This window comes from Stenella coeruleoalba (genome assembly GCF_951394435.1).
Source record: "Stenella coeruleoalba genome assembly, chromosome: 11".
NCBI classification, from domain to species: Eukaryota; Metazoa; Chordata; class Mammalia; order Artiodactyla; family Delphinidae; genus Stenella; species Stenella coeruleoalba.
In genome coordinates, this window is record NC_137157.1 from 33042735 (window position 1) to 33055330 (window position 12596).

General features: G+C 34.9%; 1 protein-coding gene across 14 annotated transcripts in view; it reads left to right on the forward strand.

The window, feature by feature from the left end:
- MGAT4C (MGAT4 family member C) overlaps positions 1 to 12596 on the forward strand; it is a 1054150-nt gene that overhangs the window by 517125 nt on the left and 524429 nt on the right. For 6 of the 14 annotated variants that reach the window (XR_013830417.1, XM_079936312.1, XM_079936310.1 and 3 more), the window contains 3 exons: positions 1923 to 1985; positions 10155 to 10200; positions 11842 to 11874. The exons of 1 other annotated variant lie outside the window; for it this stretch is intronic. The gene's annotated coding sequence lies outside the window, so the exon portion shown is untranslated. The remainder of the gene's footprint in view (positions 1 to 1922; positions 1986 to 10154; positions 10201 to 11841; positions 11875 to 12596) is intronic. 7 more of the 14 variants (XM_079936313.1, XM_079936314.1, XM_079936315.1 and 4 more) reach the window with 6 other exon arrangements.

A 12596-nucleotide genomic window follows, 5' to 3' on the forward strand; every position in this document is an offset into this window, starting at 1 on the left:
AAATTCAAATACAGTAAGTCCCCTACGTACAAACATTCAAGTTGCGAACTTTCAAAGATGTGAATGTGTGTCCACATGTCCAGTCACATGTCCAGTCACCTGAGTTAGTTCATGTGTCTGGCATACATTGTCAAGTGCATGCGTCCTCTACAAATTATTGTGCTTTTGTGTACTTTACTGTACAGTACTATGTAGAGTACAGTAGTACAGTATCTTTATTTCAGTATATAGGGGTCTTACTGTATATATACTTCATACAATTTGAATGTTATTGAAAGCATAATTGTTTTAAAAGTTTCATGTCTGAAAATATAATTTTTAAGTCAAAGTTTGGTACAAAAATATTTATTTGAATTTGGAAGTTTGCTCTTAGCCATGGATAAAATATATACTTGTAGTTTCGCTGTCATATTCTGAAAAAGAGTATGACAATTTGCAAATGTTTGCTTTGTACTTAGGCTTATCTCATTTACAGGTTTTGTTTGTTTTCCAAAAGATTTTTGTCTTGATCATAAGATTTTCTTTTTACACAGAGAGCTTAGCTGAATAAAGTAATAGGACAGATGACAATAAATGAAAGTGACTACCCTAATGACAATAATAACTGACATTTATTTAATGTTAATTAGGTACCAAGTACCTCCCTTGACAATTTATACATATAAACTTTTATTTAGTACAAAATTGAGCACAATTTTAAAATTTTCTCTTTTCCCCTATGCTTTAGATATGGATAGACATTTAATAGAATTTTGGGATGAAAGAGCTTCCACAATTGTTTATATTAACCTCTTCACTTTTAGAGGCAAGAACTCTAAGGATCAGCTAATTTTGTGGTAGGCTGGAAATTCAACTCCAAAGTCCTAATGAATAAGTTCAGCCTTGTATCACTAATTTGTTTTACAAATGAGATGCATAAAAGTAGATATCGTATTCTTAACACTAGTTCTGTTAATAATCAAACCTGAAATTTTATTGGTACTTCTAAAAGCAATAACAGTTGAAAAATACATAATATACTTTTTGTAGGAGTTTGATTAATGTAAACTAAATTTCATATTTGAGACTGATTATAAAATGGAACAAGTGGCATTATTCATTCGTTTATTCATTCAACAGATATTTATTGAGCATCTGCCATATGTATAGGCTCTATGATCCATGAGTGAACAAGACAGGCAAAAGTCTCTGCCTTCATGAAGACATTTACTCTAGTGGGGAAACGGAAGATAAACAAGAAGCAGTGTAAACTATGCCTCATATTAAAATGTGATAAATGCTTTAAAAAGGGGGGCAGGGTAGAGTGATATTAACTGTAAGAGATGGGGTAAAATTTCTAGTTAGGTAGGCTGGAATGTCTCACTGAAAATGGGATTTTTAAAAATAAAAATCTTCAGGAAATTCAGGTGTGTGTGGGTAGGGCATCCCAGGCAAAGGGAGCAGTACAGGCAAAGACCTAATGTTGGGTGTGTAGTGAGCAGGTTTGAAAATTATGGAGGAGGAATAAAGGAAGACTGAAGAGAAGTGTTGTGGTAGATGAGGTCTGTGAGGCAGCCAGGAATTAGATCAGACATGGTTTTACAGATCATATTAAAGATTTCAACATTCAATTTCAGAGGTAAAACAATGATCAATTCAAGGCTTTTAGGTAAAGTGGAGTACAAATCTAACAAGTTTTTCTGGGATCACTCTGGCTTCTCGTTTAAAATGGACTGGAAGGTCGGGGAGGAGAAAGTCAAAAGCAGGGAAATAGGAAGAAGGTTTTTCCAGAATATAGGCAAGAAATGATGGTAGCTTGTACTAGGATGAAGCAAGAATTGCTGAGAAACATTTTGAAAGAAGTGCAGATAGGAGTTGCTAATGACAGGGGTGTTTTGTCAGAGAAATAAAAAGACTAAATGAAGGCTCCTTGGTTTTTTAAGTAGGCAACTGGAAGTCATTGACTGTTGGATGAAGACACAGGAGGAGCGGATTTAAGGGAGAATGTAAGGTTCTCAGTTTTTGACGTGTTAAATTTGATATGCATAGATTTTGCGGTTGGATAAATAAATCTGAAGTTTAGGAAGAGTTACAACTTTGGAAGGCATCAAAATTGACATGGGATTTAAGTCTTTGAAAACGAATGAAATCATTTCGGGGAATCAATATAGAGATATTGTTCAAAGACTGAATCTTAGGGTAACTTACTATTTAGGTGTTTGTTAGATAATTAAAACAAAAAAGAGTAGATTGAGGAAAAAGAGCCAGGAAAGTAGAAGGAAAATCAGGCGTGTGTGTAATTAGGAAAGGGGCCAAGTGAAGAAAGTATTTTAAGTTGGAGGGAATAATCAACGGTACCAATTGCTTCTAAAGGTCAAAAGAAAAAAAAGTGAGGGCAGAGAATTGACCATTAGACTTAATAATATGGAGATCAATAGTGACAACAAAATGAGCAGTTTTGGAGGAGTTGTGATGATAAAAATTTGATGGTGGTGTGCTTGACAGAAAGTGGGAGAAAGACGTTCAAAGAATCAAGCATAGAGAGATATTTCAAGGAGTTTTTTTACTTTATAGCTGGAAGAAAAATAAGGTGATAGCTTGAAGGGGAAGCAGGTAAAGATATTTTATAAGAAGGGCAACATAACTGCATGTTATTTTGATGCTGATGGGTATGATTCATTTGATAGGGAATATCTGATAGAAAAAGGAAAATTGCTAGAGCAGTGTCCTTAAGAAAGAAAAAGGGGATGCGATTGAGTACACAGTGGAAAAACTGTATTTACTTGGGGTGCGGTCCATCCCGATAACAGAAGTGAGAATATTCAAGCACAAATGCAAGAAAATAGGTGTGAAGGGGCAGGTGGTAAATGGAATTTCTTTTTTTTACTGTTTTATTTTCTTTAGGGACATAGGAAGAATGATCACAAGCTAAGAGTGGGAGAAGAGAAGTTTGAGGCAAAATGACATAGTATAAAATAGTCCTAGAGCACAGAAAAGAGTGAAGAGACTAGGGAAGTACAGTATGAGTTACTGCTCATGAATTTAAATTGATGCCCATGTAGATGATTTGGAATTTCCTCTAGGCTGGTACAGTGGGGCAGTTGCAGGTGTGCAGAAGATGGAGAGTTGGATTTAACGATGGTTGTAGTTTAGCCTCGAAAGTAAATGAATATGATAGGAAGAAAAGAGTTGATGCTGCATTTAAGTGAGTGATTTTGTAATGATTAGCAATGAAACTTAAGCCTGATAATAAGAGAAGTGCAGGTGTTGGTTGAGGGGTAAGAGATAAGGAAAAATGTTAGTGTCTCACTGGCTACAAACTATTGTTGGAATTTGACTGTTTGAAGTGGTGAGCTGGAAAGATAGAAAATTGTAGTAAGACGTGTTTGAAATTGAGGTTTGGGGAGAGTGGTAGTGATTAGTAACAACAAAGTCATAGGTGTGATCATAGAAAGGAGTTCTGCAATTAGGGTGGGAACCAAGATGATTGTGAAGAATGGAGAGGCTAGGCCTTGGAGTTTGAATTCACCACTACAGAAGTGGTGTTGGAGATAGTTGAAGTGAGCCAGGAGCTATCTTCAGTAAAGAAAAAAAAAAGGAGATGACATAGGGGATTTTTAGATGATAGCAACAAAGGGAGGTGTTTTATAGAGGAAGGATATATAATTGTCTAGAATAGGATGATGAATACAAAAAGGACACTTACCCTAATTTAAGGCTCAGACTTACAACGTCTATTGAAGAAGCAGTATCATCAGGAAATAATCAGGTTTAAGTTAGAACTTAAACATGCTAGGGAGAAACATTCTAGGAAGATTTTGAGGATATAGTCAATTTTGCTAATGATTGAACTTGCGAGAAAAAGAAAATATGAATGGCGCTTGTATAAACGTTCAGATTCAGAAGAGATCTTGGAGTAGGAAGAAACTTTAGAAATGATATGATCTAAATGTTTGATATGTTGAAGCCTCTTCACAATGTTACTAATATTCATCCAATCTCTATTTGAATATTTCCTGTGACTGGCTCCTTACAGGCAGCCCATTCCAAAAATGAGATACTTTTTAATGTTCAAAGATACTTCCATTTGCTTGAAACTTAAATAAAATTTATACAGCATAGGTTTCTTATAATTAGGACTCTTGCTTCCTGTTGCTGCTCCCAGACTATTAGCTCTGCTCCCTATTTTGATCATCCCATTTGAACTCTCTGGTTTGCCTGTTCTTTTTCCTTTTCCCTTTCTGAGGCTGGACATTTACAGACCTCCTAGTTACTTGTTTACAATCACCGATAATTTCATCAGCTGACCACCTTAACAGTTACCACCATTGCAAGCAACTTTAATGAGGAGGTGCCCAATTCACTGATCTCCAGTTGTCCTCACTACTGTTCTCACTACTGTTCAGTTGCCTTCTACTTTCACATTATTCTTCCACACCTGGATTCTCTTTATAGCTGTATCATATTTACTTCTTGACTCCCTTGCTCTAATTTCATACATACCTGTCAAGATTGTAACTATGGACAAATCCATTTCTGTGCCTGTACCCCAATAACGAAACATCAAACAGCATATTGGAGGCACTATAGTTTCATGTTCACCAAACTCAAATGGACTTTCCACAATTCACTCAAGAAACAATGTAAATATCTTCAGAAAGTTTACTCTGCTTATTTCCACAATGAAATCTCATTTATCCACTCTACTTAAATCTTTAACTACTTCTTTTTTCTCTCCACTAATCACAGCATATGGTTCACTTTTTTCCAGAGAGAAAGCTTCAGACAGCAACTACTTAATATTTTTGCTACCATATCTAAAAACTGACCTGCTGCCTCCTGTTCCCATTACAATGAAGAAAACATTGCTCCAGTGTAAATCCAGTCCCTTCACATGTGCTTCTTTGCTCCCGTTGAACTCTTAGCTCCGTCTGCTGCATCTTCAACATCTTGATTTTTACCACGTATTCCATCTGATCAATCAAACATGATCTAATATCTGTAATCTTAAATAGAGCAAAACAAGCCTTGCCTTGACCTCATATACCCTTTTAGATATTACTTTTATCTGTTTTTTGTTTCCTATTTCCCTTCATAACCAGTTTTTCAAGAGTTTGTGTTTATATGTGTGTGTGTGTGTGTGTTTTACATATATCACTTCAATTTTATTTTTTTTACCTTCCAGCTATTTTTTTTACCCTTGTCATTCTAGGGTTCTTCTTGCAGGGTCACCAGTTAGTAACTTATTGCTAAATTCGACATGTTTCCATCCTAGTTTGGTTGTCAGCAGTATTTTACACAATGGACCACTTCTTCCTTCCTGAGAGATCTTTGTGGAGATCAAGAGGATGTGTTGTGGATACATATTCTCAGGCTCTAAAATTCAAGTGATGATAGTATGTAATTATTTTAATTTTAATTTTTTTTATCATAACCAGAGTTAGCTTGAATTCCCGTTCTGCTTGGTAGGAAAAAGAAACTTAACTGAATTAATTCTAAGTAAATTTAATTGCTTCAAAGTATTCTCGGAGTCAGGTTTTAATTCCATCAAATCAGAATTGCCCCTCCCTTTCCTTCCTTTCTTCCTGAATTGGTTTAATTTCTGAAAAGTTTATACAATACAATATCAGATGGTGAGGCATCTGGCCTTCAGCCTTCCTTTGTCCTACACTGACATCTGTTGCAATGTACAATCACATCCGCTATCCCCACCACACTGGCATCTGCTGAGGTTTCTGTATACCCACCTGGATTTTTGACATACATCCTACAGTGCTCTTTGTTATAATTTACTCTCATCATGACTACAAATCCCTTTAACATCTGCCAGTTTTCTCATTCTCAGCCAAGTGTCTTGTCAGAGGTAAAGGAAATCCTGTTTCTTTCTCTTGTCACCCAGGGACCACAGGAGACTTGCTGTGGCTGCCTTGTGTCTTCTTTAGCAGCAAAGAGACATCTCAACCCTCTTACTCCTATTTTCATTGGGTTACTAGGGAATACTAAAAGTGTGTTTGTCTCACATCATTTCAGAAAAGCTTAAGAGCAAATGCATCCTTTATTCCTGGAACTTCAAACTGTTTAGTACTTTCTGTAAATATCCCTTTTACTTTTTACTGACTTAAGAGCAGATAAGATAGTCATAAAATTCACCTTAGGCCTAAACCAGGGTGTAAATGTTTCTCTCTAACACATTGTTCAACCTTTCTCTGTACCGAGGGAGCAATTGTTCTTTTTATTCTAATAAAGAGGAAGAGGGATTTAATGTTTCTATTCTTCTCTTTGTCTCTTATATCAGTAAGATGGCTTTCATTAAAATAAAACCCAAGGATTTAGCATATCTGCTTTTAGGTCTCTATTTTCACTTCATCCCATCTGGTTGTGCTGGGAAAAAAAGGACCACTTGTTAAAGGTCAAGATATCTGATGGAGATTAGAGGGAGAGACTTGCATTTCTGTAGTATGGCAGAATGGGTAATCTGCCTATCTTTGGCTTGGGGAAAATACTATAAATCCTGAATAGATTAACACATTTAAATGCATTGATGAGCTGAGTGGAAAGTAAAGAATACTTTCAGGCAAAACTAAATGAAAAGAGAAAAAGTGGTAAGTAGAATGCTAGCTTCCACTTTGAGAACAACTGCAAATTTTAGTGAATTTGAGTTTTAGTTTTCATAGATTTACCAAACATAGAGGACACAAAGATAAGTCCAGTAGTTGCTTAAATTAGGAAGGCTAAAAGAATATAATCCCATCATAAAGCTGGATCCACCAAGTTGGCCAGTCCCTTGATGTAAGTGTAAAATAGATATAAATGTACATTTCTGGAGGGTGTTACAAGAAGACATTTCTATCTTGAATTGTGCCGAATGACTGGGAAAAATAATCATTCTAGCTAAAAATAACCCAAGTATTGGATTGTATGTAGCCTGAATTATGTGATGTGAAAAACTTTAATGCAATACTATAGTTTAAAGCGGTCCTAGGTTGGTATAGCCCCCAGTCACCTGGCAGAAACAATTGTGAATTTTCTTTGGAAGAATCTGTTTTCAGTCTAAGCCACAAACAATTACCACAAATAAAATTTTAAGAAACATAAATTTATAATAAAAACATAAAACACCCAAAGAAACAAGCTACTACAAGCTAGAGTCTCCAGAAATTAGAGACGGAATATCAAAACTGAACAATATAAAATAAATATGCTTTATGGAATGCATAAATAGAGTACTGAGAAAAAGAAATCAACAAAAAAATGTTAAAAAGACCGAGAAGATTTAACAAAAGACTCAAGAGAATGGTTTGATATTGAAACTATTGTTTTAGATCAGAGTCCCTAGAATCAGTTTCTGAGATATACACTTGAATGCAGGAGGTTTAATTGGGTGTGTTCTTCAAGGAGTGGGCACCTGTAGGGCAGTACAAAAAAGCCTGACTGAGTGATGCAGTTGCAACAGGAGCCTTAACTGATCTTATAAACTCTGGACCCAATCACTTCTAAAATTACTATTTAAAAACAGACATATTTTAGTGTTTCTGTCTATTATACAGAACAGTGACCATCTCCCAGATTGAATATAATGGTCATAAGCGGGAAATGAGATCATAATCATGAAAATTCTTTAAGGACTCTAAAAGTTCTATGCAAATGGGTTATCATGACCATCTATCCAGGAATCAAAAGCACAGCCACTGTAGTCAGATAATCTCAATTCACTTCTGACTCTGACACTCACTAGCTAGTGAACCAAAAGCAAATTACTTTCTCTCTATGCCTTAGTTTTCTCACATCTAGAGTAAAATAAATAAAAATTACTTTGTAGCATTGCTGTGGAGGACTAAATAAGATGAACTTACCTGGAGAATAAGTATAGCACCTATTATATAACTATAGTTTATTAAATATTATTTGATGTAGCAAAAGTACTTTTATTATTTATTTTTGGTTGTGATGGGTCTTTGTTGCTGTGTGCGGGCTTTTTCTGTTTGTGGCGAGCGTGGGGCTACTCTTTGTTGTGGTGCGCGTGCTTCTCACTGTGGTGGCTTCTCTTGTTGCGGAGCATGGGGTCTAGGCGTGCAGGCTTCAGTAGTTGCAGCACACAGGCTCAGTAGTTGCAGCAAGTGGGCCCTAGAAAAGCAGTCCCTAACCTTTTTGGCACTAGGTACCAGCTTCGTGTAAGACAGTTTTTCCACGGACTGGGGGTTTGCGGGGGTGGGAGTAGGGTTCGTTCAGGCGGTAATGCGAGCCATGGTTCAGGTGGTAATGTGAGTGATGGGGGGAATATTTCAGGTGGTAATGTGAGCGATGGGGAGCGATGGGAAGCAACAGATGAAGCTTCGATCACCTGCTGCTCACCTCCTGCTGTGCAACCTGGTTCCTAACAGGCCTTGGACCCGTACTGGTCTGAGACCCGGTGGTTGGGGACCCCTGCCCTAGAGCGTGAGGGCTTCAGTAGTTGTGGTGTGCAGGTTCTAGGGTGCGTGGGCTTCAGTAGTTATGGTGCACGGGCTCATTAGTTGTGGCTCACGGGCTCTAGAACACAGGCTTAGTAGTTGTGGTTCAGGGGCTTAGTTGCTCCGTGACCTGTGGGATCTTCCCAGACCAGGGATCGAACCTGTGTCTCTTGCAATGGCAGGAGGATTCCCAACCACTGCACCACCAAGGAAGTCCCCAAAGTACTTTTAAAAAGAAAGAGGAGTATCATAATCATAATCCCTAACTTATCATCTGCCTCACTTTTCCTATATTTATGATATGCTATTTTATCCCCTGTCCCCAAGACATTTTCTGAGCATGGCACATGCAGAGCCTAACTCCCATGCCAGAAGCAAAATAATAGTTTACTGAAGTTTGCCTTTACTGGAATATATGTATTCTGCAACAGCAAGAGGTCCTTGACTTTTTCTCTGACTCTTTATATACAGTTATAGGAGAATATAAATGCCCATCCTACCCTTGTTATGGCAGCATATCACATATTTGCATGGTGATACTATTCCTTAGACTAAGTATTTTAGGGTATGTTTGGGTTGATTCCTTTCGCTTTACTACTACATTTACAAAGCAAGTATAATTATAGTACTGAGATTTTTATTGGCAGAAGCATTCACTGTTAATCAAATAACATTGAAAAATATGTTTTGTATCTGTGCCCTGAAAAGACTATATTGACTTTCTTCTTGTGTGTGTTTGTTTTCCTACACTTAGAACAAGTCAAGGTTCCATTGTTTCTTTGAATAAAGTCCCTTTATCCTGGCCCCTAGAAAAGAGCAAAATTACTGCTAATTTTTATGGTTCAACTTTTCAACCTATCCAGTTGCAGTTGAAATAAATCTCATATAGAATCTGATCCACAAGTTGATTCCTTTACATCAATAAACAAGTCTTTGTTTCATTCTCTATGTTTGACCAGATTTAACCTGTTCTTCTTTAAAGAAAAAAATCTGGGGCAACTTGACCCCTACCATAAGCTGTCAAGATGAAAAATCCACACTGTAATGTCAATTTGCAATGCTTGTGGTTCAAAGAAGATTTGTGGCACATGTGATTTATTTTCAATCACCTAAGATTTAACAAAGAAACTATACTGTAATTAATCTCAAAAAAATCGAGAGGTAATTTATTTTTACAAATTTTAGTTGAACAGCAAAAGCATGTCATTTCTAAAGATGCTATTAGGAAAAACAATAACACAACAGCTATTGAAGTGTGTATAGAGTGAATATTTTTAAATCACAAAGAAAAAAAAGCAACACCTGAGGAAAAACTAATACAGATCTCTACAGACATTTTGGTATGATGATTTCATGATGTTAAATAAAATGATTTAACATCATTTTAAAATGATTTTAAATGATTTCATGGATGTTAAATAGATGGAAGTGATGTATAACATCTTTTCAGGGCTTTTATTATGCGATTAAGCTCCTTTTTCAAATGCATGTATGTCATCCTATTGAGTCCTTCTAATAGAGATAATTTTAATGCAGATTTTGGTTATCTCAGTAAGGAACTTAACAAAAATAAATTAGTTGAAGTGAAAATTCAGCGATGTTGGGATGACTCCTATGTTTCAAATGCTCTGACACTTGCTCAACTTCAGCAAGTGATTTCTTGCAATTTTCAGCATCTTTAGGAAAATCTACTTTAGAATTAATCTCCTAATATTCACTTTTCAGCTGTATTCTATTCAGAATCAAACCTGTTAGACCTGCCTTCTGCTGAGTAAGTCCTTTGCTTCCTTACTTACACAATTTTATTTTCTTAATGATAACATCTATGATTGCAAATTGCGCCTGACAAATTCTTCTTAAGGTCTTTTCCCTTGTTTTCCTGCAAAACCAATTTAGTCTTGTTTTAACTATAAAACCTAACTTATTAATCAACAATTCTTGTTAAGTGCAGAAATATTCTATTACCAAAAATCCATGTATGAATTAATTATTTTTACTCTTTTATTGCAAGTATATAATAATTAAATAGTTGGATGTGTTTTAACTGGTATTGAAAGACATCTAAGATACAATGTTAAGGCAAAAAGTGAGTTAGAAAATAGTGTGTTTTTATACTTACAGCCATGTGTATAAATATATTTGAACATGAGCGAATAATGTTAAAATATGTTAGTACATACATGGAAAAAATCTGCCATAAAATGCAGAAAACTTAATAATATTCCTTTCTTAAGTGGGATCATAGTGAACATTCATTTCTTATATCTGTATGTGTTATTTTTGGCAAATGAGGTTTTATTTTGTTTTGATTTCTTATAATAAAACATGGGAAAAAACCAGAAGCATGTAAATCCACATATTAACAATGACTAGCTTCAGGAGATATGATTATAGGCAATCTTAATTTTCTTCTTGGCTGTGTTTAATATACATGTTAATGAATAAGAGTTATCAGTTTAGGCAATGCAAGGTAGAATCATATTAATGGACTAAAGTTTAAAAACTCCCTCATTTATGGTACTTATAAAAACATCTCATTCTTTATACACTTTTTCTTTGTAAATATGATTTTACATATATGGTTAATTTTATTTTAATGAAATTTATTTATTAATAAACTGCCTTAAATGTGTGAACATTGTTAAATCACCAAACCAAAGGTAATACATCACAGCTAAGTTATTGCTTGACTTTCTCAAAAACTTCTCTGGTTGATTGCCTGGAGATTAGCAATTAAGTAAGATTTTTTTTTTAATTATATTTTGGTTCTTTATTTTCCTTACCTTTTGTCCTTGTGGTTATGCCATTTTTTTTTTTATATAGGGTCACAGGTAATGACAGTAAAATAACAATATACTGCCTTTCATATACAACAGGGAAAAGACATTAGGAAGATTAGTTTCTATTTATAAGAAACATTGAAACCATAAAAGAATAAAAAATCATATTCAGTAAGCCCTTGTTTTAGATATGTCTTTCCCCTACATTGCAATGTGCTGAATCACTCTTTCTTATGAACCACATGAATATTTAGGTTTCATTAATTTATTTTAAAATTCCCTGTTTTGTTCCTAATTATCCTCTTAATTTTTCTTACTATTATTGTCTCTTTTTGCTTCTTCAGTCATTGCCAGCAATATTTAAGGTCTCTGATAGTTAATGGTAATGTCAGAGGACATTTTCTGGATCCAAGCCAATCATAACATCTTTCAGTAATGTTCATATATATCAAGCTTGCCAGCTACTTACCAGTGCATAACAGAAGATAAATGTACACTACTGTACTACCAAGGATAAAAGAATCCAAGCCATCTGACTGCTAGCAGCCTAATTTTTGCATAGCTGTTTACAATTCTCATCATGTTATAGCAATAGGATTTATTAATCCTTCTGACATTTTTCTCTTTGACAGCTTCTCAGCTTCTGTTATATCCTTCTTGGATGGGTAAGTACTATATGCTATTCTGAAACTGTGAGTCAAGTTTTGTATGTTGAGACTGTTTTAGACACTTAGTCTACTAAAGTGTAACAACTTGGATTTAACCCTATCAAAGATAAAAAAAATAGGGCTCAAGGGTTCAAGAAAAGTGAAATGAAGAAAAGTGAATTCAGAGATGTCATTGCAATGGAGCCTTTCAATATTTTTAACTCAGAGTGGGTTAAACTATAACTTACATTATAGTTTCTACGGGCAGGCCTTAGCATTTTACTCCAAATGGAAAACATACTTTTAAGACAGCTACATTCTTTCAAGAATATTCAAATGGTTTGATTTAGGAATATTTTTGCTATAATATTTTGAATTTTACATCTTTTTAACTCTACATTTTCAAATTAATTTCAAATCATTAATAATTAGTTAAAACCACCAATTCAAGGTGATATTTGTCTCTTTATTGTGTATTACATTTTATTTAATTACTATTAAATAAGATTTGAAAATATATATTATATATGTTAAATACAAACAGTAAAAACAGAACAAAATTATTCAAAGGATGTGTGTGTGTGTGTGTGTGTGTGTGTGTGTAGATCCACATACTAACAATGACTAACTCCAGGAGATAGAATTATAAGCCATCCTAATTTTCTTACTTCTTATATATAATACTTTTATTTATATATACAAACACCTGAATTTATCATTTATTACAGCCAAGCTCTAAA